The 25,509-nt window shown below is 47.4% G+C and overlaps 1 protein-coding gene across 1 annotated transcript in view; it reads left to right on the forward strand.

Annotated features, from left to right (window-relative positions):
- Positions 1 to 25,509, forward strand: part of IGF2BP2 (insulin like growth factor 2 mRNA binding protein 2) — a 120,931-nt gene that overhangs the window by 44,891 nt on the left and 50,531 nt on the right. The gene's annotated exons all lie outside the window — the stretch shown is intronic.

Consider the following 25,509-nt stretch of genomic DNA (forward strand, 5'->3'; position numbering starts at 1 on the left):
GCACAAAGACCTGAATTTAATCTCCAGAACTTGTACAGAATTGCTGGGCAGGGTGGCAGTGCTGGTAAACCTGGCCCTGGGGAGGCAGAGACAGAGGCTCCCTGGGGCCTGATGGTTGGCCAGTCTAGCCTAACTGGTGCACTTCAGGTCAGTATGAGGCCCCTGTCTCAAAGGAGGTGGGCAGTGTTCCTGAGGATGACCTTGGAGGCTGTCCTCTGGCCTCCGTGTGTATGCAGTTTACATTCAAAGCGTTTTAAGTATTTGGGGCTGGAGGGATAGTCGGTGGTGAAAAACCTGATGGTCACGGCCATTTGTAATTCCACTTCTAGGGGATTTGACTCCATCTTCTAACCACCGAGGGCATCAGGCACACATGTGGTACACATACTTATATGCAGCCAAGAACTCACGTGCATTCAAGAAATCTAAAATTTGTATTTAAAATAAAGTTAAGAAAAAAGGTTCATCGTCGAGATCCATACTAGCAAATTTAATTTTGAAATGCCCATAGTTTGTCAGTCCTTTACTTGCACACGTGTCCACGTACACATGCGTGGAGGTCAGAGGGCAAGTTGTGGAAGTTGGTTTTCACCTTCTACCATGTAGGTACCAGAGATCAAATTTAGGTCATCACCCTTGGAAACGAGAACGTTTACCTGCCGTTTCTAGCTTGCTTTCTGCACCCCTGTCCTGGCTGTGTTTTCTGTATACAAATATATTTATAATAAGAAACTGTATAGCTGCTTTAAAAATCTGCCCTGCAGGTGACATGTGAAGCCATTTCTTTGCAGTGGGCCAGTAAATAGATAAGTAAACCACACACCTTTCTCCTTTCCTTTCCTCTCTTTCTCTTTTTATTTGGGTTCTGAGGATGGGATTAAGGTTGCTAGGTTTGCTCTCACAGCCAACCCCCAACTTCCTTCTTAGTAGAGGCTAATGACATATTTGAATCAACATACTGGTTACCCTTACACTGTTTCGAAGCCTTGCAGGCTGGCATGTCTCTTTTGTATGTGTGTGTGTGTGTTTTTAAAGATTTATTTATTTTATGTATATGAGTGCTCTGTCTGATGTACACCAGCACATCAGTAGAGGGCATCAGATCTCATTATTGATGGCTGTGAGCCACCATGTGGTTTTCAGGAATCGAACTCAGGACCTCTGGAAGAGCAGACAGTGCTCTTAACCGCTGAGCCATCTCTCCAGCCCCTCTTTTGTATGTTTTTGGAGCGGGGTCGGGTGGGGCTGAGTCTTATTGTGTAGCCCAGGCTGGCCTCCAGCTTGTGGTGGCCCTCCTACTTTAATCTCTCAAGCCCTGGGACTGACCGTGCTTGGCTGTTACTTAAAAAGGAAAATAATTTCAGGCTTCTTGGGTTTTAAGAAGCCTCGTCACCTGTTACAGTAAGAACACCACCTGGGGAAACAGCTCATCCTGTGCATTTCCTGGCTAGATAAAGCCCCTCCCATGTGGCTCACAGATGCTCTGGGAAATCCATAGAGCGAGGCTCCCACTCACTGGTCAGGCGTCACACTCAGGCATTCGCCTTGTTTGTCTGTTTCCTTGGGGTGAAAGCCGACAGGCTCCTACATCGGGAAGCAAAGGGAAACGCCTTGCAGCATTTGAAACGCTGTGTAGGTTGGACCCGGACCCACCGCTTTTCTGTACACAGAATATCCTCTTTAATTTTGTCTCTCCTGGCAAATCTGTCTTCCTCCTAACTGTGTAGTGTCCTCTGGCAGACAGGAGTCGGCGCCTCATGTACACCCACAGTCTCCGTTGATGAGACAGCCTTGCTGGCGAGTGAGTGTGAGAGGGGGACCTTCAAAAGCTACGTATATGCCTTCTCCAGGGTACGTGGACCAAGCGCAGTTCACCAGGGCTGAAGCCATGAGGGAAGATTGTAGCAGCCACCACGGTAGGCATCCGGCACTTGGTTAGAAAGTCTGAAAAAAGTAGTTCCTTCATCCTCCGCCCAGTCTGGTCAGTGCCCAGTGAGTGGCCGGTACGCGGGATGGAGGCTTGAGCTTCTTGGTTCATGTAGTTTTCATGGCTGGAAATAAATTATTTCTGAGTTGTTTTTCTTTGTGGCAGGGTCTTACCACGTAGAGCAGGCTGGTCTGGAACTCACAGAGATCGACCTGCTCTGGCCCTGGAGTGCTGGGTTTAAAAACATGTGCCACCGTGCCCTGCTTATCTCTTCTCCCTTGAGACCCGGGTCAGTCTATCCACTCAGTGAACTTGAGGATAAATAACAAAGCGGTGGCCTTTAAACCGAATGTCCTCATTTGGTCAGCTGGTCTTCAGCGTTTAAAGAGCTACAGATTTTTTTTTTTTTTAAAGAAACTTTCTGTGAGTTAAAAGATTTAAATAAAAAGGGCATGTTGACCCACGAGAAGCCTCAGAGCGAGCGCCCACCACTAGAGGGCAGCGCGGCCTTAGTCACATGACGTGAACCTGCAGCTGGCCGCTTCCTTCCCGCCTCCAGTTCTTTTTTTTTTTTTCACCTCCAGTTCTTGTATTCCTTCAAAGGTTATCACTAACCGGAACAAATGTATTTGATATTAAATGACCTCTTAAAAGATCTAAATTAGCTTCTTTTTTTTTTTACAGCTTTTAAAATATATTTTATTAATTTATTCATATTACATTTCTAAGTTAGCTTTTTTAAAGGGCTTAGCGTGCAGACATTTATCGACTTTGGCAGGTTCTTTACTAAGTTCGTGAGTCCTGAAGGAAGCCTCCAGAACCTCTCCCTTGCATACTTATGTCTGGGGAGTCTTCTTACGGCTTCCTTATGGGCGTGTGGGAATCTGTTTTAACTAAGAGCAGCAGTTCTCTTGGGAAAGGTAGGGGGTTAAGTACATGTTTATGCTGTGTTGATGCCATCAAGAGTATAAACACCCGTTTGCTTCCTGTGCTTTGCAGGCAGGTAGAGAGATGTGTGTCTCTCTCCGGATCACTTTTTCTCATGAAGTCACGGGCCTAGGGATCTAATGTTTGTCCACATTTCAGACTTTTACAGTATAAGTTCTTAGAGGCGGAGTGACTGTGCTGAGGAGTGTTATCATTAGGGACTTGCCAATTACTACCAAACAGATTTTCCAAAAGAGTGTAGGGAAGCATTTTTGCACTAATGGATAGCACAGGTTTACATTCCCCATTTCAGCAGCTTTGTCTTTTTGATATTTTGTAGTTGCAGACATTTTTCTAGGTAGTAGATCCTCTTTATTTCTACTTCCCAAGTGCATTTTTGTTCTGGGAAGTATAAAAGGAAACGGCTGAGTGGTCAGGTGAACGTTTCAAACGTGCATTCGCTTTATTCCCCTACTGGAGATGTGTGTAGCACTCGGGCGTGGTAAGGCTCCGAGAAGCATGGCAAGACCGTGCCTGAGAACTTACTTAATCACGGGGCCCTTCTTAAAGGGCAGGTGGTGGTAATAGCAACAGGACTGTGCTTTGCAAAGTGATGGCAGGAAGATGTTCTGGAAGTTTTTGGAAAGTAGTCTATTTGGGCTATTGAAATGGGCTTAGCAGGACCGGGTGTGGTGGCGCACGCCTTTAATCCCAGCACTGGGGGAGGCAGAGGCAGGCGGATCTCTGTGAGTCCGAGGCCAGCCTGGTCTACAAAGCAAGTCAGGGAAAGCCAGGGCTGCACAGAGAAAAACCCTGTCTCAGAAAACAGAGAAATGGCTGAGCAGGTAAAGATGCTTGCTGCCAGGCCTGACCACAAGATGACCCACACACTCACACCCCCATCCTCGTATGAATAAATGCAAGTAATAAAACATCATGAAGCATCATAAAAGCTTCCTCTGGACTCTGTGGTGGTGTTTGCGGGGTAAGGGTCCTGTAGTGGTGAGAGAGATTGTGTGGAACGGCCAGGAGGGGCAGATAGGCAGGTGTGGTGGCCACAGAGGCAGACCCCAGGCAGAGCTGCCAGGCTGCCCAGGATGCGCCAGCCGCTCTGTCATCAGACAGGGCACCAGGGAGCTCACATGGCTGAGTCTGCTCTGCAGGAAATGGGTTGGAGTTTGTTTTCCACCCTGTTCCAGGAAGGATGCATTTTGCACTATGGTGAGCTGTCAAGTGCATAGGGAATGTTTAAGATACTTTGGGCAGCCACTGTGGGAAGGCATCCAGGGAAACAGTTGTGTGGTGGGAACGCCTCAGGATGGAGGGAAGGCAGAGGGTATGTTCCCGGCCTTGCTGCTGTTTATCAGGCCTGTGACCTTGGACAGATCCAATTCTGAACTTCTCTGTCTAATATCTAAGAAGATACTATAAGCGGTTCCCAGGGACTCACCCTCCAGACTTGGAGTAAAGAGAAAATAAAAACAACAACCAGAACACGCCAAAATGTCTATGAATACGGCAAGATGAAGAGAGACTTTTTTTTTACGTGTTTGTTTATATTATGTTTATTTATTTCGTGTGTGTGTGTGTGTGTGTGTCTGAGTGTGCATGTGATTGAGTGAATGTATGTGTGTATGCGCATGTGTATGTGAGTGTGTGCGTGTATATGTGTGACAGATTGGTTGTGTGTGTGTGTACACTCATGCACAAGTGGAGGTCACAGGGCAACTTGCCAGAGTTGCTTTTCTCCTCCACCATGTGGATCCTGGGAACTGAACTCAGGTCATCAGGCTTGGTGGCATGTGCCTTTACGGATGTTAGCCATGATGCTAGCTCTTCCAAATGCTTTTCAAACGTTAAAGTCGGTGGCAGCGTCTTGCCAAGCCTGATGTTCAGTTTCTGGGACCAGATGGTGCCAGGGGAGAACTAATCCTGCAGTTTGCCCCCTGACTTCCATACGTGTGTGCACAATCAGAAGCCCATCAGTCGATGTAATCAAGACAGTTAAAAAGAATTCTTAGCTTGTTGACTATTTAAACAAATCCAAAACCCCAAAGATAAAACCAGGTGTCTGGATGGTTGAGTTTGGCCTCTTAGGCCTTGCTTGCCCACACAGTGTTCTGCCCTGCTGTGCGGAGTGCGTGCGTTTATTGTAAGGATTTGATACGGTAGCTTATGCTTGTAATCTCAGAGTTCCAGGCTGGCCTGTGTTATATAGTAAGACTTTTCTCTAAAACAAAACCGAATAAGACACAAGAAATGGCGGTAGGAGAAATGTGGAGTTGTTTGATTTGGTTTTGATTTAGTAGGAAATAGTTTAGCATGTTATTTAATTATACTACCTGTGGTGGGGAAAGAACCCCTCAAGACGGAGCTGGTGGGACATAAACTGCTATAGCCACCGTGGAAATCAGTGTGGAGGTTCCTCAAGAGGCACTGAACATAGAACTGTATGTCTCGGCTGGAGCACCCCTGCATATAGGCTGGAGCACCCCTGCATATAGACTGGAGCACCCCTGCATATAAGCTGGAGCACTCCTGCATATAGGCTGGAGCACCCCTGCATATAGACTGGAGCACCCCGGCATATAGGCTGGAGCACCCCTGCATATAGGCTGGAGCACCCCTGCATATAGGCTGGAGCACCCCGGCATATAGGCTGGAGCACTCCTGCATATAGGCTGGAGCACTCCTGCATATAGGCTGGAGCACCTCGGCATATAGGCTGGAGCACCCCTGCATATAGGCTGGGGGAGTCTGTCATTGCGCCAAAGATACCATCACAACACATGCACACTCACAGTCGCCAAGGTTTGGAACGGTCTAGATGCGGATTAAAAACTTTGGCACACATGCTCAGTGGATATGCACAGCACGTATGTGCATACAAAATATTATTCAGCTGTAAAGAGGAGTGAAATGGTGTCGTTAGCAGGAAAACGTGTGAAACTGGAGAGCGTGTGAAATGAAGAAAGCCATGCTCGAAACACAAATATCAGGTGTTTAATCTCATATGTTGACTCTGGGTTTTAAAGTACATGACGGCCGTGAAGGGGGTCTATGTGAGGAGAGAAAGGAGTCTAAATCGAAGGGAGAGTGAGGGACAAGAGAGGGGAGAGATGATGGGAGAAAAACTTAAAAGTGTGTGTGTGAGTATGTGTGTATGTGTGTGAGTATGTGTGTATGTGTGTGTATTTATGCATGTGTGAGAGAGTGTGTGTGTGTGTGTGTGTGTGTGTGTGTATGTGTGTATGTGTGTGAGTATGTGTGTATGTGTGTGTATTTATGCATGTGTGAGAGAGTGTGTGTGTGTGTGTGTGTGTATGTGTGTGTGTGTGTGTGTGACATGAGCTCAAGAGAGAGGACTATTTGGTGGGACAAAAGGAAACATCAGCAGATAAAGGGTGAAAAATGGGCAGTGGCCAAGCAGATACGAACACACAGACATATACAAGTGAAAGTGTCACAAGCTTATTATTTCCATCTTTATCGCTATTTATTTTACACTTGATAAGAGCTTCCCATTTGGTCGTAGACGACAACGTGGGGCTCCACTGTAGTGGCCAACAGCTATGGGCAGTAAGCTTGTCCCCCAGCTGTTAGTGTCTTAGAACGTGCACGCTCCCCCACTACCCCCCCCCCCCGGCCCCATGCCCCCACCCCCACGCCCTTCCCTGGCCCCCCTTCACCCCGCCTCTTTGGTTTGGGAAAGGGGAGGAGCAAGCAGCTGTCTGTTTTACAGAAAACCTGGAACTTTGTGCAGCATGGTTGGAGTGTCTGTACCCATGTCCCCTCTCCTTACAGCAGGAGGCCAAAGAGAGTCTCATCATCTGTCTAGAAAGCTCTGTCCTCAGGACCCTCAGGACTTCCTTAGTCAACAAGCTTAAGCTAAGTGTGAGGCAAGTGGCTGGTGGGTGAACTTGGGGTGGGGCACCTGTCTGAAGAGGCGTGGCCGGCCTTCCCCAGTCTCCCAGCACCTCCTTTTTAGACAACGTCTTCTCCATGAGGAGGGTATAGGGTATGGTTCAGCGACACCACGGGCCCCCTGCACACTGACACAAATGAGCAGAGAGAGTGCCAAGGGAGAAAGCGCCCAGAGCCCTAGCAGGGAGGTGGCTTGTGTGCTAGCCGCGTGCACGCACCTCTGTCAACATTTGTTTTGCTATGGTATCCTCAGCTGCTTTCTCGCTGCTGTTGACCGGGGAGCTTCCGGATCCAAAGAATATAGGGCCTAGTTGTGGTTTTGTGTGTATTTCTTGTGTTCGGGACTCATGAAATATAGCTCGGTGGGAGGGAGGAAGGAGGGAAGTGAATATCAGTAGTTAGAGCAAACCAGTGCTTTAGCAGCTTTGGGACACACACACACACACACACACACACACACACACACACACACACACGGGGTGGGGGGGGAGAATTATGACTCTAAAGTTTGCTTTCTATTCTAAGGCCACCACAAGATGTTTTGTGCTGACGTCTATTCCTCAGTCATGAGAACCAGTAGGAGAGGCTGAGCAGTACGCTGCCTCTCAAAAAATATTAATTTGGGATCAAGTTAAAATTAGCAAGGGAAAGGAGGGAGAGGAAATAAGTCACCAGATTCAAGTGATTTGGAAGCCAAATAGTAGACACCTCATGCCTACACAGTTCCTACGAGTACAGCCCTGCGACCTCAGAGCGGGGCCAAGGCTGAGCGCTGTGAGAGCTGTCGAGTAAAACCCTCAGTCAGCTGTGGCCCAGGTCACCCCTTCTGCAGCCTGGAACCTGAGTCAGTCTGGCTTGTGACTAATGACTTGTCATAACGTCAGCTGCTTTATCGTAACACACAGGAGAGGGAGTCATTACCTATTTTTAGGGATCATCCTTCTGGGAATCAGGCTGAGGATGGTGTCCGGAAAGCCACTTCCAGGCCTGTGACCTAAGCCTCCCAAGATTGACTCCCCTCCTGGTAACCTCCCGGTGCTCTGAGGTCTCATCGTCGTCATCATCATCCCGAGCAGTTGAGATCTGAGTTGCCCACGAGTGGCGTTTGGCCCCCAGGACCTGTTCGTGGACCCGAAGGAAGTGGCCAGTTCCTAGCCAGAAAGCCAGCAGTAGCAGTTACTATGTGTGTGAAAAGAGAAGCCTCACGTGCTCATTTGCATTTCCAGAAACCCGACCCGTAAGCAAGACACCTAGTAACTCGGGTGCCTAAGCCAAAGCCCTGCTCTGACTAGCTCAGAGGCCTTTGGCAGCGCTCCACAGGGAGAGAAGATGGGGCCAAAATAGCAGAGATGAATTTTAAGTGAGTGAGGGTCTTCTTGCTATCAGTTTTTCATTTGTTTCAATTGGTTGGGTTTTTTGTTTGTTTGTTTGTTTTGTTTTTAAACACTTACAGCCTGGAGCCATGAAGTGGGCAGGACTCAAGGGGACCAGGGAGTCAACAAGACACTTTGCGCAGCTCAATGAGTACGCCCCGCAGCCTCTGGCCCTTGGCCTTCTTTGGGGTAATTCCCAAACCACCCACCTCCCTGAGTGCTGACTCAGCAGTGTAGGAGGACGTGGTGGGGAGCACATCACTTGTCGTACTGGGTAATTTCCTGTGGCCCTCATGGAGAGGCTGCAGACCATGGACCTCTGGGTCGACACAACACTGTTGTCTGTCAGAGCATGTTTCATTTTTCGATCTGTATCTTAGTCGTTAGACTTGGGTGAGGCCTGCTACTCTCTGTAAGGTGGGTGTGGGGAGAAGCAAAAGGTGTCTGTGGTTTTTGTTTGGTTTTTGCGTTTTTGACACAGAGTCTCATGGCGCTCCAGGGTTGGAACTGAAACCATGCAGTGAACTAAGGATGACCTTGAACATCTGTCTTCCTGCCTCTGCCTCCTGAGTGCTGAGATTATCAGCATGTGCTCCATTTACACAGCGCTGGGGACCACACCGAGGGCTTTGGGGCTCACTAAGCAGCCAGTCTTCCACCTGACTCCATTCCTAGTCCTGGGAGGCATTTTTGTTTTGTTTCGTCCTTGTTTTTTCAAGACAGGGTTTCTCTGTATAGCCTTGGCTGTCCTGGACTCACTTTGTAGACCAAGCTGGCCTTGAATGTACAGTGATCCGTCTGCCTCTGCCTCCTGAGGATTAAAGGCGTGTGCTACCATACCCACCCAGCTGGTGTCATTTTTATAATAATAAGAAAATACCATTTAAAGACCTTCAGTTGCTCCCAATTGTTGATTACAAATCCTCTGGCATTTCTGTCAGTTTTTAAAGTTTCTGTTTTTGTTTCTTGGGGTTGAGGAGGCTCAGTGCCATCCAGGCTGCTCTTAAGTTCCTGGTCCAAAAGGCTCCTCCCCCTCAGCTTCTCACGTGTCTAGAACAACACGCCTGGCCTCTCTGTTTGTGGTACTCCTCCAATCTCTCTGTATTATGTATAATGACTTTCTTGTCAGTGTGGCCACTATACCAAGAGAAGCAACCTAAGAAGGGGGGGGGGGGAGAGTTATTTCAGTTCCATTTGAGAGTTTTTGGCAGGGTAGCTCAGTGGCGGTGGACGAGTACGGTGGACCTCGTTCACATCACGGTGGACGGAAGCCAAGGGCGTGCTGGAACCAGACGCCACCTTCTCAGGCTCCACACGCTCTTGAAATAGCACCACCAACGGGATGCCAAGGCTCAAAGTATGAGCCTGGAGCAGGTTGGTTCCATAGCACTCCCTAAGCTCTGCGTTCTCTGCCCCGTGATACTCTCAATTCTCCTTTCTTCAGACTGTCTTCATTTCCTTTAACGATGTTTCTCACAAGTATTCCTCATAAAATACTCAGGAACATGAACACACACACTCTCTCTCTCTTGCTCTCTCGCTCTCTCACATGCACTTTCACACACACTCAGTTGTGCATCTTAGAGATAATGGCTGTGAACACTTTGATTCAGGCCTCAGCTGAGGGGTCTAGTTCATCAAGTTATCCGTAGCCTTGGATGTCTAGTCTAGACTTGATATTTGTGTGTGTGGGTGTTTTCAAGACAGGGTTTCTCTATGTAGCCTTGGCTGCCCTGGACTTGCTTTGTAGACCAGGCTGGCCTCGAACTCACAGAGATCCACTTGCCTCTGACAATACTGGTTTTTAAAAATGCATTCTTTGTGTGTGTGTGTGTGTGTGTGTGTGTGTGTGTGTGTGTGTGTGTGTGTGTTAGGGTATTCATTCATGGGTGTGCAGGTGCCTGGGAGGCCAGAAGAGGAAGTCAGATCCCCTGGAGCCGGAACTGTAGACTGTTGTGAGTTGCTCAGCCTGGGTGCTGGGAACTGAAATTGAGGTCACCTGGGCAATCAGCACGTTCTCTTAATTGTGAGTTCATCTCTCCAGCCCAACTCTATACACAGAATCGATGGTGGCTATTCATTCTATCTTCTCTTTGACCTTTGAGCTCTTTTCCCGCGAGTGTAGCTCCATAGGCTCTGAGCGTCATGGGTTTGGATGGAAACAGTCCACGGTTGTATGTGTTCAGAGGAGACAGAACCAGCACGTGCCACAGTATAGACGTGATGGTTGCGGTATTTGTGATGACGGCGTTGAGTGGGCACATAAGCACTGCACTGCAGGAAGACAAAGGTTCTCTGTGGCAGTGGCAATGGCCTGCAGTGCCTTAGGGATCGTCAAAGGAAGCCAGTTTTGGTATGTTGTTGCTTGCAAATGCAACCTGAAAGAAGAAAAGATATGGCTTAGGTTAGGGGGAAAAAAAAAAAGAGGCATCCATTGTCATTGTTTTTGTTTTTTTAAACCCAGACTCTAATTTGAGTCATTGGAAAGGTTTCCTACAAAACTGTGTGTATATATGTGTGCATTTCAACAAGTAGATAACTTATTAACAAACCAGGAAATTGGTTTGGCATGAGAGGGGGATGAGAGACCAATTGATAGAGTTTGTTCTATGAAATACAGACTTTATGGACCTTAAAAGCAGTAAAATGAAGGCTGGAGGGATGGCTCAGCTGTTAAGAGCAAGTGTTCCTCTGGCAGAAAACCCTGGTTCAGTCCCCAGCAGTGACATGGCAGCTGGGGATCTTACACCCTCGTCTGGTCTTCACAGGCACTGCATGCAATGGTACAAAGGCATACTTGTGGGCAAACACACACACACACACACACACACACACACACACACACACAGACACTCACGCACATACACACTCACACCTTTTTCCCAAAGGAAACAGAACTAATTGAACCTGTTAACTTTAAATTTTTTATTTTATTTACTTATTGTGGGCAAGGTGTGACATGGATGTGCCCTGGTTCCTGTGTGGAGTCAAGGACAGCTTTTTGGAGTCATCTCTCCTACCAGATACAGATTGGGGACCAAATTCAGGTGGTCAGGCTTGTCAGCAAGCATCTTTACCCACTGAGCTATCTTGCCATGAACTATTTTCGAGAAAATAAATACCAGCCAAGCAGTGGTGGCGCATGCCTTTAATCCCAGCACTTGGGAGGCAGAGGCAGGTGGATCGCTGTGAGTTTGAGGCCAGCCTGGTCTACAAAGTGAGTCCAGGACAGCCAAACCCTGTCTCGAAAAACTTAAGAAAAGAAATACCTGTTGTACGTCTTGAACTACCCCAGAGCTTCCCTCAGGACCAAGCCTGCTTCCTCCAAAAGCAGAAGCTGGCACCCACAGCAGCAGGTGTGACTTACCTGATCGCATTCAGCTCTGATACGGGAGAGCTTGGCTGTAGCTACACTTCTTTTAGAGGTTGACCTATATTCAAATACTGTCAACACAGTGTCAGATACAGCATGCCCCATAGAGATAAGGTGTCTTCACTGTGTAGCCCTGGCTGTCCTGGAACTTGCTATGTAGATCAGGCTGGCCGCAAACTCACAGAGCTCAGCCTGTCTCTGTCTCCCAAGTGCTAGGATTAAAGTGTATCTCGAAATTTAACACCCTTACATGCAACCCAACAACAATCCCCACCCCTGGAGAAGAAACCCACTTTTCTTTATATGAGCAGAGGTACAGATACAATAGCATATTTTAAACCGTGTGCCCTCTGGACTGAATACACAGTTTACAACATGCTAAACTGAAACGTTTCATGTACTCGAATTTCAATCCAAGCGGGATTGTTGGTGTTACAGTGGAAAATGCTAGTGACTGTTTAGAATTGGAACATACAAAGACCACCTAGACCCAGCTTTCATTAACCTTCGAGTCCTCAGGACTGAAGAGCCTTTCTGTGTCCTGTGAAGGTTCACGTGTCCTGTGCTGGGGCCTGGGGTTTCGTGCGTGGGGTTTGGTATAGGAGATTTTTCTCCTGAGCTGGAGCAGTGCAGCCGGCACCACCATTTAAAATGTCCCGGAGCTGACTGACACATCGTGTGTCACACTCTTTTAGCGGCGAAGCTGTGATTCTTGGTTATGTTGTCCCATTATGAACAGTTGCTGAGACAGCAGCTACGGCCCCACAGTGTTATCTTCCCTGTCTGTTTTCATTCCTAAACTATAAATATCCAGCTTTTTTCCTAAGCAACGCCCCCCCCCCCCCGCCCCACTGTAGCTGTATAACTTTTAGGGTTTACATAGGAGTCAATTCCAATATCTCCACTCAAGTCACCTCATGTGCCTTGCTGCTGCTGCTGCTGCAGGAACCGCAGGACCATGCTTTAAGGAGTGCGCCCAAGTGTCCATCATTAAATGATAAAACGATCAAGCTGAATGAGACGGGCTCCGCTGGGCTCTAAGACATCACCAGAATGTTTGGGGAGAAGGACGTGTGCTTAAATCTTAACTGGTTCCAAGAAGAGTGTTTGAGATCAAGTATGGAAACTTCTGGAATAGACTGGGCATCGTGCCTCACGCTTGTACTCCCCTGAACTCAGGAGGCTGAGGCAGGAGGATTACAAAGTTCAAGGCCAGCCTGGAGTACATGGCGAGAGTTCTGTCTTAAAGGAAAGCAAACAACATCAACAAATCTCCACAACTTGAAATATAGGGAAAATGGAAATTAATGAAACAAAGTAATTAAAGTAGAACCCTGATGTGAAGAAATAATTTGGCTGGGAAAAAAAGTGTATGTAGTATATGGGACACTGAAATGAAAGTTGAGCAGCAACATTGAATGCGGAACTTTTCAGCAGCCAGTGCGCAGTGAGAAACCAGTCAGTCCTGCACTCCAAACTAGGGTGAGCACTGGTTGGGGAGGCTTGAACTGTCAGCGCCTGCTAGATTACACTGGTGGCTTCCGGAACAGTGTCCCAGGTGGCGTAGAGCAGGTTGCGGGCCCCACACAGGTCTGAACAGTGTGAGAGTAACAGAGAGGGAGGGACGTGGCTGCCGAGGAGGACAAGGTCTCTTTTAGCTGTGGTTGTGACCCAAACTACCCTTTCACAGGGGCCACATCAGACACCCTGCACATCTGATATTTACATTATAATTCATAACAGCAGCAGAATTACAGTCATGGAAGCAGCAATGGGAATAGCTTTATGGTTAGAGGCCACCACAGCATGAGGAACTGTGGATTTTTTTGTTTTGTTTTAATTTTTATTTAATTTTAATTTATGTGTATTGTGTGAGGGTATCAGATCTTAGAGTTACAGACAGTTGTGAACTGTCATGTGGGTGCTGGGAATTGAACCCAGGTCCTTTGGAAGAGCAGGCGGCCCTCTTAACCACTGAGCCATCTCTCCAGCCCGAGGAACTGTGTTAAAGGCTGCGCGCAGTGTTAGGAAGGTTGAGAACCACCGCTTTATATATAGGAAACGGAAATGTAAAGTTAGCGATGATGGTTGTGCAGCTTTGTGCGGTACTAAAAGCTATTGAGTTATTCGCCTTCGTAGATGATTTACACTATGTGAGTAGCATCTGAGTACAGCTATTGCTTTAATTCTTGAACATAACGTTGGGGATAAGAGATGGTAAAATCGCACAGTGGCAGGATGAGGAGAAGTAAGACACATTCTTCAGGTGCTGGGACTGAGGGAGGCGGGGCTTTCAGAGACTCGGCGGAAACGGAGCCAAGCCATTTCTAAGTTTTCTTCCCACTGTGGTCATTCATTTTATTAACAAGCTGTGAGAAGATTATAAGGTTTAAGTGAACGGAGAAGTTTGAATAGCAATACATACTTTGCTAATAGAAAGGAGCCACTTTCAGTTATTTAATTAGCAGTATAGAGTAACTGAAAATATCTTTGGGGACTGGAGAGGTGACTCTGTGGTTAAGGGTGTATACTTCGGTTCTGGGCAGACAGCTCAGAGGTTAAGAGCACTGGCTGCTCTTCCAAAGGTCCGGAGTTCAATTCCCAGCAACCACATGGTGGCTCACAGCCATCGACAATGAGATCTGGTGCCCTCTTCTGGCCTGCAAGTGTACATAATAAATAAATAAATCTTATTTTTATATTAAAAAAAAATCATATACTTCCAGAGGACCCTAGTTCAGTTCCCAGCTCCCATGTTAGGAAGCTCACAACCACTTGTAACTCCAGCTCCCAGGGAACTAATGCCCCCTTCTGGCTTCTGAGGGCAGCCCACTCATGTGCACATTTAAAACTATTTATCTTCTAATAAAACATACGCACATATTTCCAAGTAAAATACTACAAGAATCTGTTTTCCCCATAGGCACATTCAACTTCTTGGCATTGCCATCAGCAGAGTTCACACCTGAAACCCATGCAATGGAGCTACCAAACAAACAAACAAAAACCTTGTCTTGTTTTAGTTAAGTTTATGATTTGGTTGGGCCACATTGCATTGCATGTGGCCTGTGGGTCACAAGTTAGGCATGCCTTTGTGGGTTAGGGGACATAGGATATAAGGTTCCCATGGGGTGCTTAATTGTGTGTGTGTGTGTGTGTGTGTAGGGGTAACTACACCATTTGTCTATTTTGTGTAAGCTGGAACATTTATCGAAAATGTGAAGACCAAATTTATGATTCTGTTATCAGTACAGAAAGAATCTTAACACCACAGCGAGGGTTCTTCCCCATGAGAAGCTGCTATTTGCAGCGCTTATCTCACTGCCGACTTTACTGGCAGCTTCTGCAGGGCTGGAAGCCTTGGGTCCTGGCTCTCGTGTGTAAGCAAGCATGAAATTGTAGTAAAGCCATCCACAGTGTTTCCAGCCCTGGCTCGCGCCTCAGGAGACTGCTGCATGGAGTTTCAGGAAGGACACTTCTCTGTCAGAGGCTGGGGACAGGGTGGCTTTATATCTCTTAGGGATGGTTCCGCCCATGACAGTTCTTTGTCTCTCAGTTCTTGCTGTATGCTGGCTGATTTTTGTCTACTTGACGGGAAGAGAGAAAGTCTTCTTCTCTTTTTCCAATTTACTGATGATTTGGAAATTTCACATAATGCACTCCGATCGCACTCGATTCTCAGTCCTCCCAGGTGCTCCCCCTACCCTTGTGACACCCTCCTCCCCCCACACCCACACCCACCCCCGCAAAAGAAACCACAAGTCCAGTTTGTGTTGCCCACATATTCACTGGAGTGTGGTTAAACTCCCAGTAGCCACTCCCTGAAAGAAAACTGAGGCCTTCCCTACCTGCACCTCAGCCAGAAGCCATCAGCTGTGGAGATAGATCTACACTCCAGCATCCTTACCACAGTTTTTAAGAGTTCTCTTTGGTGACCTCCTGTTTAGGCTGATGGTGTTGGTGGGGGGAGGGGGGACATCATAGCCACTGTCCCCAGAAACTTTATGTAAAGACCCCACTGACAGTCAAGGGCAAGGAAGCTACTTTTGTAGTGGAATCAGTGACAGCAGACTCATAGAAAGAGTCTAGAAAGAGGAAGCTTTAATTGAGAAAAAGATGCCTCCGTCGGTCTGGTCTGCTCTACAGGTCTTCTCTTGATTAAGGATTGATGTGGAAAGGTACACCTTACTAGAGGTAGTGCCACTCCTGGGCAGATGGCCCTGGTGGGTCATACAAGAAAACAGGCAGAGCAAACCAGTAAGCAGCCTTCCTCCATGGTCTCTGCCTCAGTTCCTGCAGCTGGCTTCCTGCTGGAGTACCTGCCCTCCCTCAGTGGCAGGACCGTGACCTGAGAGCTGTGAGAAGGAAGAAGAAATAAACCCCTTTTCTTCCCCAGGCTGCTTTGGTTGTGTTCTTTTATCCCAGCAATAGAGACCCCAGCTAAAACAAGTGGGATTTTTAACAACACTAACCTGCTTAAAAACAGTGGGGTTTTAACACTAAACGCTAACCCGCCCTTGGCTTCCTGTATGGACTTGAAGCCACTTAACTGAAATAGGCATACACAAGCCCTTGGCACTGTGGGGACGATGCTAGGTTGACTGTGACATATGCTTAGAGTGGATGCCAGCAACGGCTCAGAACTTTCCCTTTCGTCTCAGGGGAGACTGATTGGGCAGTGGGTGCTTGCATTTGCCTCATACCTTTCTTCTGTTCTGAGGACTAGGACTCTCACAATAATGTTGTCCTGAGTTCCCAGGTGAACAATACACTGAATATGCTTTGCTTCAGCAGACTTTTGTGCATGTGCTACGTGCCAGGTGTGTCTCTCAGTGGCCTGCATGGAACTGAATTCTTGCACTGCCTTTGGTTCTTTGTATCGCCTTATGTGAAAGAAAAAAAAAAAAAAAACAAGTGCTGGTTTTAGAAGTAGTGGTTGCCTTCTCACAGGTTACAAGCTGCATCTATTCATAGGAAAACCAAGCGCTTTGAAGTGCAGTCAGAAGCCCCGTGCCTCAGCTTATCCCCTGGAAACGTTTGCTGGTGACACGTTCGTTTTACTTAATAAATGTGTTGGGATAATGTTGCTTTTGGTACAAACAGAGCATCTGAGTGTCCATGTCACTCGAGCACAAAATTCAAAGGCGTAAGAGGGAGGGTTTGGTATGTATCTGTCCCATTTATTTCAGAGCCAAAAAGTCTCGGCAATTGTCGCCTTGGCTATTGGGTAGTGATGACCCAAAGGCCAGTGCTACTGTCCACTAGTGCCGAGTCTTCTGCAGCCGGAGCCACAGCTCTCCACGTCTGAACATCTGCTGCGCCCAAACAGCATGCGTGCATTGCCTTGCTTAATTCTCAAAGCCGGCCCATCCTTTTTAAATTTTTTTTTAATTTTTAATTTTTTTTAAACAGAGAAGGAAATCAAAGTGGAGCAAAGTCAGGTGTCTTTCCACACTACCAGGAAGCAGTCATTCACAGTGTCTTAGTCCGATGTCCCATGATTTTCTTTGAATGTTCTCTCTCTCTCTCTCTCTCTCTCTCTCTCTCTCTCTCTCTCTCTCTGGTGTCTGGAAAATGTTTGATGAAATTGATGTACACTTTGGGCACATGAAGGGTCTTTGGATACCTTGTAAGGTAATATGAGATATGGGCTAGTCCCTAAAGCATGTGGAAGGCATTGAGTGGGGCTCCTGACTTTGTTGTCCGGCCATGGGAAGACAGCTCTTGGCCTTGTATTGGGAAGTGGCAATACAGAAGTGATTTTGCCTTTTACTTCTGTGCCTCAGTGTTGCAGAGAGAACTCACGGTGCCAACGGTAAACTGCTCACATTCTCCGGCGCTTCCTGGCCAGCTGGCCAGTTGAGCCCACTTGGTTTTGGAACGTCTGTAGACCTCTGGCTGGGCCCATGGAGAATTCTGCCTGCTGGACCAGGCGGTTAAGAGTTCAGTCTGCATCCACTTCTGTTTGTCATCGGCAGAGAGACGTTAAGCAAGTGTCCATGGGTGAAATGGATAGCAGGGCAGGTGGGGGGCGGGGCCAAGGCTGTGGGTGTGACTAGGCCCTGCGGAGAAGGTCTGTAGTGGGATACTGACTGAGAAAGCGGAAAGGAGGCAGTCAGGGATAGTGGAGAGAGAGAAGGACTTGAATTAGTGAGTAAATACTTAAGTTTGCTAAAGGGCAGGGTCCCAAGCCGGGGATGGTAGGAGAAGGACGCGGCTACTGCTGCAGTTTCATTATGCGTAATGTGGATATCAAGGCACGGGAGATCGTCTTTGGAAGATAGGATTTTTGATTGAGGGGCTAAGACTATGGCTGTGCCCTGCTGCATCTGGGTCACACAGTTGTCTGATTTTGTATGACAGAATGGCAGAGTAGGTTCCTCAAAGTAGGATTTTTTTTTTAGATAATTTTTTTAAACAAGGGATTCATTAGTTGACTTTTCACCAAGATACTTAATGTACTATATTTACTCAATGTATCTTATCCAATGATCAACATCTGTTGTTTTGTTTTGTTTTGTTTTGTTTTGAGACAGGGTTTCTCTGTGTAGCCTTGGCTGTCCTGGAACTCTCTTTGTAGACCAGGCTGGCCTTGAACTCACAGATATCCTCCTACCTCTGCCTCCCAAGTGCTGGGAGGAAAGGCGTGCGCCACCACGCCCGGCTGAGCATTTGCCTTTTAACGAGAGGCTGCATCCAGGCTGATTCTGAGTCTGATCCGTCACTGTGTAGGAAAAGGACTTGAAAACTTTCTCCCACTCAAGACTTCCCCAGCAGGAAGAGATACCCTTAAGAAATAAGCTTGTCCAAGGCTGCTGGGCCTGGGAGGAGGTAGCCAGCCAAGGGATCACCAGAGAGACAGGAAGCTAGACCCTTCTGGTCCTGGAACCCCCCCTTTTAAAAGACAGGAAGAACTTGCGTCACAACTGGGGACATCCCGACCTACTAGAGAAACTGAACAAATCTCTGTGCATAGATTGACAACAACAACAGTGAATACCTTGTAAAAAAAAAAAAACCCTCAGTAGCCGGTCTCCAACCCCAGGCGTCCTGAGACAGTATTGTACCACAAGGCCGGTGAGAGGTGAAGGATCAGAGTAGTAACAGTTTTGAGAGCTTTTAAATGTACAACAGATGTTAAAATCTAGATTTCTTAATTCACTAGAAGGGCACTTGTGCACCCTGGTGTGGGGGCACATGCATGCAAATCCCAGTTGGGGTACCAAAGGCAGGAGAATAGGAGAATCACTACAAGCTCTAAGCTCTCCAGGGCTAAGCTATCAGTGTGTGTGTGTGTGTGTGTGTGTGTGTGTGTGTGTGTATATATATATAAAATCTGCTTATAAATTTCTAAGATTGAAGCTGCAGATGGCCACTTTATTCTGGAAGTGCGAAGACCCTAGAGTCGAGATACGTGAACCTGTCTCATACCCAAGAATGAAAAGTAAGAGCTGGCCAATTTTACATTTATTTCTGAGACAGAGTCCTCTCTAGTTTCCTGCTCCAGTGAATGTGTGGGACTTGTGGGAGCCGAGGGAAGAGGCCATCTCTTTCTTCCATCTTGGCTGGTTAGTATTTCCCGCTTGCTTGTCAGACCCACTTTCACAGCTTTCTTTGAGGCCCAATGGAAAGCCACACTCTGCTCTCTGACCGGTTAGAGGGCGGAGTTTTGTCCAGTGGGCGGAGCTTTGCTTAGTGGGCGGAGCTTTGCTCAGTGGGCGGAGCTTTGCTCAGTGGGCTCAGAACTTCTCTTCTGGGCTCCCAAATAAACCTGAGCAAATTTGTGAGACTGGAGTAGCACCCCAGAACCCACAGTAAGCAGGTGGGCATGGCAACCACCTGTGAGCCCTGCCTAGTACCTCAGGGCAAGCTAGCCAGCCTAAACAGCTTCCTCTGTGTAAGTGAGGAGTGATTGAGGGAAGACCCTGACCTCCACTTCCATTTTCTGGACGCGCATGCTTGCGACCACACACAGCCAAACATGCACACTCATGCACGCACGCCACACACACACAGAGCCACATGCAAAATAACAAAAGCCCAACTCTCCCTAACCTTGAACCCTGTAACCTTATACCTTTGAAGTTTGTTTTTCTTCTCTGACCCCCTCAGGGGCAGCTTTCTTGTCCTGGCAACGCACTTCAGAGAGAACAGCGGTGGCTTTGCTCTGTGGACCACTTCCCTTGGAATCTTATCCTTCCTGCCTGATCCTAACCCAGAACTGAATCCTGCCCCTTTTTTTTTTGGGTGAGAGTTCAAGGAGAAAGGCCAGAGCAGATTGTCTTCCACTAGCCCTCCCTTAAGTCTAGTAAGATAAATGTTGAGGATGCGGAGCACAGGCATCTCAGTAAGCCGAGGTTTACTTTATTAAAAAGTAGATTTTTGGCAGGGGGGGGGGTTCTAGGTAAAAGTATAGTATACTGAGTTCAATGGACGGATGGAAACTATGATATTATCTTTTAAAAACAAAGAGTGTGAGTCTGCAGCCTGCTCAGAACAGCTGCCTCCTCACTTCTCTCATTTCTTACAATGATGGGCAGTTGCTACCTGTCACTCCTTTTTTAACGCAGAGACCTTTCCTTCCCAACACCACAGGATTCCTGGAGAAACCTTCATTCTTTGCCGTCTTTGTCTCAATGGTCCAAGAGCAAGAGAGAGGGGCTCACGACCGCTCTCTCTTTGGAGTAGTGCTGCGTATCAGGGCATTGGAAACCCACTTTGACAGCTGTTGCAGCGTAGCGTGTCTGCTCCTCGTGTTTTTTGTTTGTTGTAACTACACAGATGAGGCACGCACGCTTTCATGCACGGTGCTGTAGAAGCTTATATCAAAGTTTGGAGCTAGTCACTGGTCTGAGCTACTTTTGTTCTCCTGAGCTCTTGGGAAACAAAAGCACCTATGTTGTTTACTAAGGGCATAGTATGCTCTGTTACAGACAGATGCTGACAGATGGAAAGGAATTTAAAGAGGAGCCAACACTGCTGGGAGGAAGGACATAGGAGAGATGAAAGGAACTAGCACAGCTTGGCCAAGGGCTATTTAAAAAGGCCCTTAAGAATGAATGTGAAGGGGCTGGAGAGATGGCTCAGTGGTTAAGAGCACTGCCTGCTCTTCCAAAGGACCCGGGTTCAATTCCCAGCACCCACATGACAGCTCACAACTGCCTGTAACACTAAGATCTGACACCCTCACACCAACACACATAAATTAAAATTAAATTTAAAAATTTTAAAAAATGAATGTGAAGCCGGGTGGCGGCGGTGGCGCACGCCTTTAATCCCAGCACTCCTTGGGAGGCAGAGGTAGGTGGATCTCTGTGAGTTCGAGGACAGCTAAGGCTAAAACAGAGAAACCCTGTCTCGAAAAAACAAACGGTAAAAAAAAAAAAAAAAGAATGAATGTGAACAACATTAACATCACATCTTTAGAACCATCAAAACAAGAAATAAAAATTAAGTGCTGTGCATGAGATGCTGTTACAAACCACATGACTTTGTATGCTAACCTATGTATTAATTTTAAAAAGTCATGTGTGTCTCGCGGAAGTCACAAACTGGCATTGGATCCTTTGGAACTGGAGTTACAGATGGCCGTGAGCCCCCGTGTAGACGCTGGGAACTGAGAGAGCAGCCAGTGCTCTTAACCACTGAGCCAACTAAAGATCAGCTCCTGAGATCAAGTTTTTAAAAACTCCAAGAGAAAAAAAATAATCTTCAGCATTTTAAAAGTATCCATTTTGGGCTGGAGAGATGCCTCAGTGGTTAAGAGCACTGACTGCTCTTCCAGAGGTCCTGAGTTCAATTCCCAGCAGCTACATGGTGGCTCACAGCCATCTATAAAGTGATCTGATGCCCTCTTCTGGCCTGCAGGTGCACATGCAGATAGAGCACTCACATAAAATAAATAAAAATTTTAAAAAGATTTATTTATTTATTATTATGTATACAGTGTTCTGCTTGGATGTACACCTGTACTCCAGAAGAGGGCACCAGATCTCATTATAGATGGTTGTGAGCCATGGTGTGGTTGCTGGGAGTTGAACTCAGGGCCTTTCAAAGAACAGGCAGTGCTCTTAACCTCTGAGCTATCTCTCCATCCCCAAATAAATATTTTTAAGTGTCTATTTTTATGGTGAAATTATTAGCTTGAAAATTAAAGTCCTAGAGGAAGTGTGTAGGAGATACTCTGAGCTGCTGGGGGCTTTTCCAGGTTTAATTTTGAAGGCTGAAGTCATTTCTCTTCCAATCTCGGGTTTGCCACCCAGTTCTGATTGCACAGTTCTGCACATCAGGGTCAGAAGACTCAGTCTGGAAGCAGTCTGTGGAAGCCAGGTTGGTCATGTCTGCTGCTGCTGCGAAGAATACCGCTGAACTGAGCATTTGGTCTTTTCACCCTCAGCTTCCTCCCTCATGGTGTTCCCCCTACTGGGATCTCAGATTATAAAAAAGATGAAAGAGTTGCAGCGAACAGCCACAGTGGGTAAATCGAGGCAGCAGGCTCATTATGCAGCTCGGTTGCTCTTGATTTGTCATTGCGTGGGTGTGGAGTGATCTCGTCATTGCTGTGGTTGGGAGGGGCTGGACACCAGAGCCCTGTAGGGACAGCACATGAAATCTGAGGCTAAAGCATTCACTGTTCATTGAGAGGAGTTTATAGGATCAGAGCCTGGCTCTGGCAACCTTATTAAGCCAGGTTTGGCCACCCATCCTCAAGAGCCAATTAAACAAATAATTATGAAAGGCAGAAGAAAGAAGATTTAGTCAGCGTGGCCACACTTGGAGGAAGAACAAAGGTCCGGAGAGAACTCTCTCTCTCTCTCCCTCAGCCCTTCTCCTGTCCTGACACGAAGCTAAGTTTGACTAGAGAGCAGGAGGCAGGGCTGACGAAGCAGCCCTGGAAAAGGTGTGGCCCGCCCATCCCCATCGTTGGAGCCTCAGTGTGTCAGACTGTGAAATCGGCTCACCCTGCTGCTGCAGCCAGAGTCCCAGCCTTGGCATTCCTAGCATGGGACTCCTGGGAGGAGTTCCAGCTTCTTGGGGTCCATTGTGTCAACAGTCTGATAGCAAGGCAGGCAAGGTATCCTCTAACTCAGCGGAAACCTGAAGCACCCGTGGTGCCCGGTAGGAAGAGCCGTCGGGAGCCCTCGGAAGGATCCTCGCTAGCATGCCAGTCCTAAGGTGGACAGCCCTGGGTCTCACCTACTTGATAGTCTGGTTGGTTTGACCCAACAAGAGTATTGTAAAAGATGACCTGAGTAAAACTTCTGGGAGGGGGCGAGCCACCTAGTTTTCAGAGGAATCCTACTAACGTGACCAGTGTGGTCAGAGTGGGGTTAGTGAAATGTGTACACACGGTTTTTAGGCTAATGTGTTCCCTGCACTTTCTGTGGTGTCTTTAGTGTCCTGCTTTATTCACTCATTTTATGAGCCTCAATTACGGGACTCATTTGGAGTCTGTGGGGCTGGGGGTGGGGGTGGGGGTGAGGTAAAGTGGGTTTTCTGAGACTTTGCAGCCGTGAAAGGAGGTTAGAAGTATTTAGTGACTGTCTGTGACTGAGTCTTCGGGGTTCTGCTGTGGAATTCTCATCGTGTCTCCCCAGAGGAGCCCTGTAATTAAGTTCTTATTTCCAGACCAAGATCTTCAAATTAGACATACACATGACAAAATAATAAAAACAAAGATAAGAGAACAAGAGCTCTCTGGCTTTGGGCAGGTCAGTCTTTTCCCTTCCTCCTTCTTCCAAAAGGTGGGATTTACTTAGGAGATCTCGGCTGGAAGGAGTTGGTATTTTCTGCTCAACTATAAACTGCTGGTAGAATTTAATAATACAGATTGAGTCAAGGCATTTAACCTGCGCACCTGCAGATGCCAGTGATTAACGCAAGCCCGCAAAGATGCTGGCAGAGGTGAGTAGCCCTCGAGGGCCTGAGGGCTTGCTTCTGGCTGCAGAGTCTGTGAGGAAACTTGCACCCCCATGTGGCACAGATGTGAAGAGTGTAAGGCCTTGGGATGCTTGCACACCTGAATCCCTTCAAAGCAACTCAACGTATGAGTGCTTTCTTTCCTGTCGCCAAGTCCGTAACGTTTCCTTGGTTTCCTTCCTGTTCTATCCGTAGAGAGCCTCCAAGGCCTTTTCTTTTAGTTTTCTACGTTACTGTGTGAATTTAGGGGGGTATGTGTTTATATTTATTTCATGTATTTTGCTGTGATTTTATCTGTTAGATCTGAGCAAAGCGCTGCCCCGCCCCTAGCTTCCACCTTTGGTCCACAGTGTGTAAAGCGACCTCTCTGTTTTAACCGTCCCTCGGCTTTTCTCCCCTTTGTCCTCGAGCACCAGTTTCCCTGAAACATACAGACTTTGGGAAGGTAGGGCATCTCCGTCAGCCGCCACTGTTGAGTCACCTCTGTGGTAAAAGCAAGGAGTGAGCGCAGGTGAGGCCTAAGGCTGTCTGTAGGGATAAACAGGCCAGTTCTCCACAGCCCTGAGACGCTCCCCTGCAGTCTTCCGCATTCCTTGGTGAATGCTGAGGGAGCAGCAGAGCCAGTGCAGCAGAGGGGAGGAGGTGAGGTGAACATCAGGATGACAGAGCTTCCGAGGTGAGGTGAGGGGCCGGGTGGACCCTGGCAGCGTCCGAGAGAGGAAGCTGTAGCGAGCTGAGGTGTGTAAGCATTTCCCAGGACATGCGTGCTCCATCATCTAGTGTCCATGGGAGCATCATCATCTAGTGTTCATGGGAGCACCATCATTTAGTGTTCGTGGAAGAGCACCATCTTGTGTAGAGGTCAGAGAACAACTCGCAGGAGCCATTTCTTGAGTCCACGGTGCGGTTTCCCGGGGTCAGGCAGAAAGAGTGTTTTAATAGCCTTTCCAGATGATCGTATCTGCCTCTGATGCTGCAACAGAGTTAATGAGTGCTCATTCCTCTTTTTTGATTTGTTTGTTTATTTCATGCGTATAAGTGTTTTACTTGCATGTGTGACTGTGCACCACAAGGGTACAGTGTCTGCAGAGATCAGAAGATGGCGCTGGACGCTCTGGACTTAAGGGGGGGAGTGGGGAGGGGGGGAGGGGGAGCCCCACTTGAGCCTCTGGGTGCTGGGAATTGGACATGGATTCTCTGGAAGGACAGCAAGTGTCCTTAACCACCGGGCCATCTCTCCAGTCCTCAAGCAGTTGTTTTTGTTTTTGTTTTCTTAAAGGTTCACTTCTGTATAGTATCTGAAACCATAGGAACAACTAACTAACTTCCTTACTTTTTTTTTTTCTTTCTTCTCATTATAAAAGGCTAGGCAAGCACGCCGTGTGGAACTATACCCCCAACCCTCTTGAGTTTTGATGTGTGGTCTCACTAAATTGTCTAGCCGGCCTTGGCCTCAACCGAAGCCCAGGCAGGACTCGAATTTATGAACCTTCTGCCTCAGCTTCCTGATAGCTGAGACCAAGAGTCTGTACCACTAGGCGTGGCCCCACATGAATAACTTTAAGAAAATTCATGTATTTATGTCTATGTATTCTATGTGTGTGCACATGCATGCATTTGTATGCACCTGGTGAATGTAGGTGCCTAGAGGTCAGAGGTCAGAGGTCAGAGGTCAGGGGCCCGTAGAGCTGAAACTACAGATGGACTGGGTGTCCTCTGCAAGAACAGTAAGTGCTTTAAACCACTGAGCCATCTCTCCAGGCCCGTGAGTAACTCCTAATATAATTCTACTTTAAAAACCATTGACTACTGCAGGGTGTTGCAGCCATTTGGAGAATATTTGACTGTTGGGCAGTTCAGAGCTTGAAATTGTTGACACGTTACATTAGTGTCATGAATTTTCATGCATCACTGCTGTGCATGTGCTCTGAGTGCAGCTGAGGCCCTCACATTCCCCAAACCTTCAGGTATGGGCTGTAGGCTATCGGCTTCTGAAGGCATTCACATGCTTTCTAAAATTCTAAGCTTCACTTGAGACACCAGATTTCAGCATTGAAAACAAATAC

This window comes from Acomys minous (genome assembly GCF_964271855.1).
Source record: "Acomys minous genome assembly, chromosome: 11".
Taxonomy (NCBI): Eukaryota; Metazoa; Chordata; class Mammalia; order Rodentia; family Muridae; genus Acomys; species Acomys minous.